Below are 6,418 nucleotides of genomic sequence, written 5' to 3'. Positions count from 1 at the left end.
CACGACCTGTTGGTGCTTCCCACTGAGTGCCACAGCGAGAGAAAGCATGTGAGAAGTTCTGCAGCCTGTGTTGTAGTGGTCTTTAAGCTTATCAAGAGTAACCTGAGAGCAATTTCTTATCAAGGCAGAATCTCCCTCTAGGCTACTTCCAGTAGTTGATACCCACACTCCGCAAGGAGACATTTATGGCCAGTAGAGAGCTCTACAGGTGGTGCCTCATGGCTTCGAACCGCCAGGCTCGGCATGGTCTTTCACTCTAATAATACTCCTTTGGTTTAGTTGCTCTTCTCCCTGCCTTCATCTGCAGCTTCACCTCCCAGACACTGTCCCAAGTCCCTTTCCAGACACACCAGCTCCGTTTCGCCCTGTCCTCAGAACACTCCTCCATGCAGCAGTTTTGCTGGATGTGAAACATTCCTATGAGGGAGCCATGGAAATGCTCTTTAGCAGACCTCAGAGGGAAAGTGAGTGACAAGCAGGACAGGGCTGTCCTTCCCAGAGGGGAAAGGCTCTTTGTAAAGCGGCTATAGCAGCTTGCTGGGGCCCAGCCCCGGCCATTACGAACCTGAGCCAAAGTGCTTGGGGCATCATTTTGCTGGTGGTTACAACACAGGTCACTCCAAATCCAGCACCAGAAGCACACATAGGCTCTGTGTCTCCTCCTGCATGAGTTGCAAACCCAAGAGACCGCAGGCAAATGCCCCGTGGGAGGCGAGGCTGGCCCTGGGCTGCCCCAGAGCCTCTCTCTTCTCCCCATAGTCAGTGACAGCCTCATGGCAAAACTCCCCAGTTCCTGCCTGGATGGACCTGCCACCCATGCCAGGTGGCTCCAACTTCTCCGGCTGCAGCTGTGATGTGCTGGAAATTGGTCCCCAGCCAACAGCTTTCTGCCAGCTTGCTTTCTGCTCCGTGTCCCTGGCTGCCACCCCGCTGGCACTGGGCTGGGGGCCATCGGGAGCAGCAAGGCCTCGGTAGGGCGGGCAAGCAGCAAAGGAGTGACCCTCCTCCTCATAACGTGGCTCTTCAGGGTGAGCCTGAGTCCTCCCCTCGGCCCTGGGCACAGTGGCTGTAAGAGCACATGGTGTGATTTTAAATAAAGAGGCAGGGATGCAGTGTACATTCAGATACGCTGCCATACAGATCAGTGGAGATGCATGTGGGTATGGCTAAAGAAAGCATGAAGTAATTAGGCCCCTAATTTGAAAGAGCTAAAGAAATGCCTCTGAGAGCTTAAACTTATCACTTCACTGGTTTGACATATTAGTTTTAAGCCTTAGACAGCTGAATTTCTCTTTATTGATCGTGTTACATTAATCATTGTCAGTTCTCTGCATTTGCTGTTTTTGCTCCTCTAATCACAGTGGTGCAGTCCAAAGGGGGATGTAATGTACCACTGAATTATATAGACCAGTGAATATATAGCTAGTCAAAAGTGTTATTTCCTCCCTTAAAATTGGATCTTGTGGTTGTGATACATTACTGTCTTCCTTCTATTCTCACCTTTCACATCAAATGTCATTTGGTGGCAGCTAAATATATGGGAAAAGAGTGCATTCCATTGCACCAGCTGTAACTCCAAAGTAAAGAAATAGTACTTTCAACATTTCTTTAAAGTTCCCATAACACATGGGCATTTTAAAAGCCATTAGTTGCAGTTCAGGTTACACACCTTTTCTCCAGATGCAGGCACTGGGGCCAGTTAACGCTCACATTGCCCTCAGAAATAGCCCTATTTTTTGGCTTCAGAGCGGAAGGGACATCTTGGCACAGGCTGTGGCCGTGCACAGGCACTCGCTGCCCTCCTACCCATGGGCTCCTTTTCATCCTCAGTCGCATGTTGCAAATAATTTCAGAGGCCACTCATGTGCATGTCAATCCACACCATGGTCCTGCCTGCCCAGCAGTACCAGGGGGATTTGCCCATCCATCCCAGGGGAGGGGAGTTGGTGACACCATCCTGCCACTGAGGGTACGTGACCCCAGAAGGCCGAGTGCCACAAATCTTCTCACCAGGTGGCCAGACGGCGTGTGTGTTGGTGTTAGTGCTGTGAGACAGGCAGCATACAGCCCACTGGGGACCTGCCGAGGAACACCAGCACCTGCTCGCACGTACACACGCATCTTTTTGCTTTCTTTGCTATTGCCCTTCGCATGGTGTTTGCTCTGGCGTAAGATGCTATCGTCCAACCAAGGAGTAGGGACAGCACATAACGTGACAGATCTGCAGGCTAAAAGTGATTTCTTGAGTTTTACTATCTGGTAGAGAAATTCACCGTGAAAGTATGCCCACGCTACATAGTGACTATTTCCAGCAGAGATGGAAAAGGCATTTGGAGAGAAGTCTAGTGTAAAGCTACACATCATACCTAAAATCCTTTCCTGTGTGAAATCCCTCCTCTTGCTCCCATGGAAGTGACTAAGAATCGCACCCTTGATTTCAACAACAGCTACAGATGAGGCCTAAAGCCAGGGAGGGAAAGGTAAATCCCAGATTAGCAAGAGTGAGTGGGGATTTTTTTTCCCATGCAACACCTATGATGTCCTCCTCACACCTGAGTCTATGGGCCAGAGCCAAAGTTTATTGAAATCAAGGAAATTATCTCCATGGGCTCAAGATGTACTGTAAGTTATGTGGTTCTTATTCACTCTTTTTAAATGGGAGATTTTTCTTGGAAAAGATTTATGACTCCATCTTGCAGTGTCATGCAAAAATGGACAAGCTGCCACATGTTTGCAAGGCCCTTTTCCTAACATGGAAATCCATATAGAAGAGCCACAACATATTATCTCAACCAAAAACCTCAGAACACAGTGGGTTCTCGAGGAATTGCTGCTTAAAAATCTGAGTGTCTGAACCCATGGTTTAATTCCAAAGAGGAAACTTAGTTTTCGGAGTACCAGAACATTTGCCCCACTGCTGCCAGGACTAGCTATTCTGAGGACACACGGAGAAAGGATGAACAAGGATTTCAGAACTTAGGTCTTCAATAAGATTTTACTGATTTATTTGCTTTTCAGAAAGTTCCTAATGTGGACATAACTATGCTTACATGATCTGTTTCTGTGTCAAGTTCATTTGTACACCCATAATCTTCTCACAATGTAGAGATCTTCACATTTTTGTCCTGTTTTGCTGCATTTATTTATATGTAAAGTACTATTAATATATATTCAAATCTACCTTTGCTGTCAACCACTCTGACTAATAAAGGTTGTATGTATGAATTGTAGCCCTCCCTTTACTTTTCCACGCTATCAACTATATAATTCTGGTAACAGCTAGATAAGCTGTTGAGACAGCTATCCAAAATCAGGGCTTTGCACCCCGACAAATGGTAAATGGCAACTCAGGGTATCCCCAAAGAGGAACCTGGATTGCAGCAGATGTGCCTACTGTGCAAAGCACTCAGAGCTACAGCTGCACATTGTAAATCCTTTATAAAATGCAGAATGCTTGTCTGCATAAAAAGTCCGCAGTGTGAGGAAGTGATATAATGCAGTAATTTTACTGGCATCCATTCCCAGGTGGAATGATTTCCCCCAGAAAAAGGGCGTGTGCAGAGAGTGAAACCGTGATGCTGCTGAGGACAACAGCAGATGTCCCATCAGCTTCCCTGAGGCCAGCACCTCACTCAGGGGTTTTGTATCTGTCTGAGGGCCAGTACAGAGCAATGGACAATCTGGGTGTGCTATGGGACAAAAATATTTCTCACTAGGACAGTATCCAGTATCTGTGGCCATAGAAGCCCAAGCATTTAAATAAAGGACAAGGTGCAAGTGTTTTGTTTGGATGCATTCCCAAACAGCTGTCCTTATGCCTGTTTAGATATTAACTTACACCCAGATTCACCCAAAATACCAAATGGAAGAGGCATTGTAGAAGATGTAGGCCTACCACCAACATAAATAGTTATTTAGGTAATTTGTGCACAAGTTTGTACAATAAACCACTCTGCTTAATCCAAAAACCATCAAACATAATTGTATGCCATTTAATTTCATTACCTGCCTTCCCTCAGAATGAATACCCAAGGTATGGGCATGGTTTCAGTCAAAAAGGTTTTTTTAGAATAAAATCATTAAAGAAAAATGATGAAGCATGCAAAACTGAGTGCAGTTAAAATCAGTGATTTTTTTCTATGCTATCGCTTCCTATAGAAAAGAAAATGTTTGTTGTCCTCTTACAGAGCAGGGAGAAAGACCATAGGTGACAGTAATCCCCTTGCTTCCCTCCACAAGCTAAAGTCAGCTAAACCATCACATCCAGCATTTCCTTTCTCTTTCAGAGGGATGAACGGGGACAGAGTTTCATGCAAGAGGACCCAGTCCTACATGCCAGTGTCTCCTGTCCCAGAGTTTGGAAGACAATAGCATGGGATGACTGCACAGTAGCCAACACCCACAAGATCATCCCAGAAAGATGCTGGTAAAAACACGCAATTTCTCTCTAGTGGAGAGAGTTAACACGTGAGTTAAGTATCACCGGGCTGGATTGGACAGTGCATTCCTATGGTGGCAGTATGCAGATGTACAGCTGCTTCCTTATTCTGGAAAAATAGTGTCTAGACATTTTGGGGACACGAGAGGAGTTTTGAAAAAAAGCTCCTCAGAATTTCAACATCCTAATTAACTGTGATGAGACGAAGGGATCTCAATAGGTATCCTCCTGCACTAACTTGCTTTGTGAGGGCTTTGTGGTAAGCTGGAGTGAGAACAACACCACATCTTGTTTTCATTTAAGAATTAACGAGGTGTTGGCAATCGCAGCAGACGCAGCAACCTCTGCCCCCGCAGCAATTAGTTCCTGCTGAAAGTCAGCGACTCACAGCAGAAGGGGCTCCGTTGGAGATGCAGCTGGATTTGTTCGGGGATAACTTCCATGTCTGCAACTGGCTAAACGCATAGCGGTTTATAAAACACTGCGTGTGGGATAAAGAAGAAAAAAAAAAAATTCGCATCTCCTTCGAGCCGGAATCGAACCAGCGACCTAAGGATTCCCGCGGGCTGCGCCTCTACAGTCCTCCGCTCTACCAGCTGAGCTATCGAAGGGACCTGCTCTGTCGCCGTCCGCAGCCCTACAAGAACCTAGCGCGGCTGGCGTAGACGCTGCGCATGCGCGTTGCGTACAGCGCCAGGGCGGACGTTAGCCCTGGGCCAGGGCTCGCCGTGCGCGCTCTGCTGGGAGCGGGCTCAGCTGGAAACGCCCCCTGCCGGCGCGGCGGGGCGCCCTGTGCCGTGCAGAGCCCCGGGGCGGGGTCTGCGCGCCAGCGCTGCGCTATAGGGAAGAGCGGGGAGCCTGTAGAACCGAGCGGGCCAGTGGCGCAATGGATAACGCGTCTGACTACGGATCAGAAGATTGTAGGTTCGACTCCTGCCTGGCTCGGCACTTTTTTGATTCCCATGACTGTTAAACACTGAAGTTCGACACTCCGTGCGGGACTGCTTTTAATCCGAGCTTTTCATGCGGTGTTGCTGATGCGTCCAAAGCAAAGCTGTCGATGTAAGGAACTCTAGAACGCCATCTCTGCATAAGTTCCTCAAACGATCTAAATTGGCACCTCTTTAAATGCATTAACCATTCCAGCAAATTAACGGACCAGAAAATGACAGAAGAAATCCTTCAGCCCCAGGGGCAGAAGCAATGAGCTCATCGTTGGCCTCATAGAGTATGGGTAGTCTTACAAACGACGTTGCACTAAACAACCACGAGGTCTCTGAAGGCAGCAAGCGGCGCTGCTGTGGTGAGAACTATTATTTTCACAGTGATTATCCATTAGTCCTGAAAACGGTGAGAGCAAACTTGTTGTGCAGCTGGATGAAAAGCACAAGGTTTTGCAAAACCCCACTTTTGATGTATGTAAAAGGCCATGCAGCATTTAAAGAACAGCTTACAACCAGGAGAGGCAAAGAAGTCGTCCCACAAGCTGCAGAATAGCCACAATCTGTGGCTTCGGTGCAAGTTTACTATAAAAAGTGGTTCTTGTTATGTATAAATAACTGAGTCAGTTTATTAGTGCTACTAACAGCTAGAATCGCCATCTTTCTCATCTTGCTCTGTATGAACGGTGGTGGGACAGGAGGAGAGAGAGATCAAGCCGGTTCCGTTTGCTGTTCCGCGAGGGAAAGAAAACGCGACTAAGCGAGGCGAACCGACGCACCAAAAAGGTTTCGAGCCAGGCAGGAGTCGAACCTACAATCTTCTGATCCGTAGTCAGACGCGTTATCCATTGCGCCACTGGCCCGACACGCGGCGAGGGGCCCGCCCTCCGCCCGCCTCAGCGAGCCCGTCCCGCGGCCGGCCCCAGTACGCATGCGCCGTTCCCCTTGCCGACAGCTGCCTGGGTAAGGCGCATGCTCAGAGCTCTGCGCGGGGCGGGGCGGTGGCTTGGGCGGCTGGCGGGGGAGGGCCCGCCGGTCC

Source organism: Nesoenas mayeri (assembly GCF_963082525.1).
Source record: "Nesoenas mayeri genome assembly, chromosome: 2".
Taxonomy (NCBI): domain Eukaryota; kingdom Metazoa; phylum Chordata; class Aves; order Columbiformes; family Columbidae; genus Nesoenas; species Nesoenas mayeri.
The sequence above is the reverse complement of the archived record's forward strand: the minus strand, read 5'-3'. Positions refer to the sequence as shown.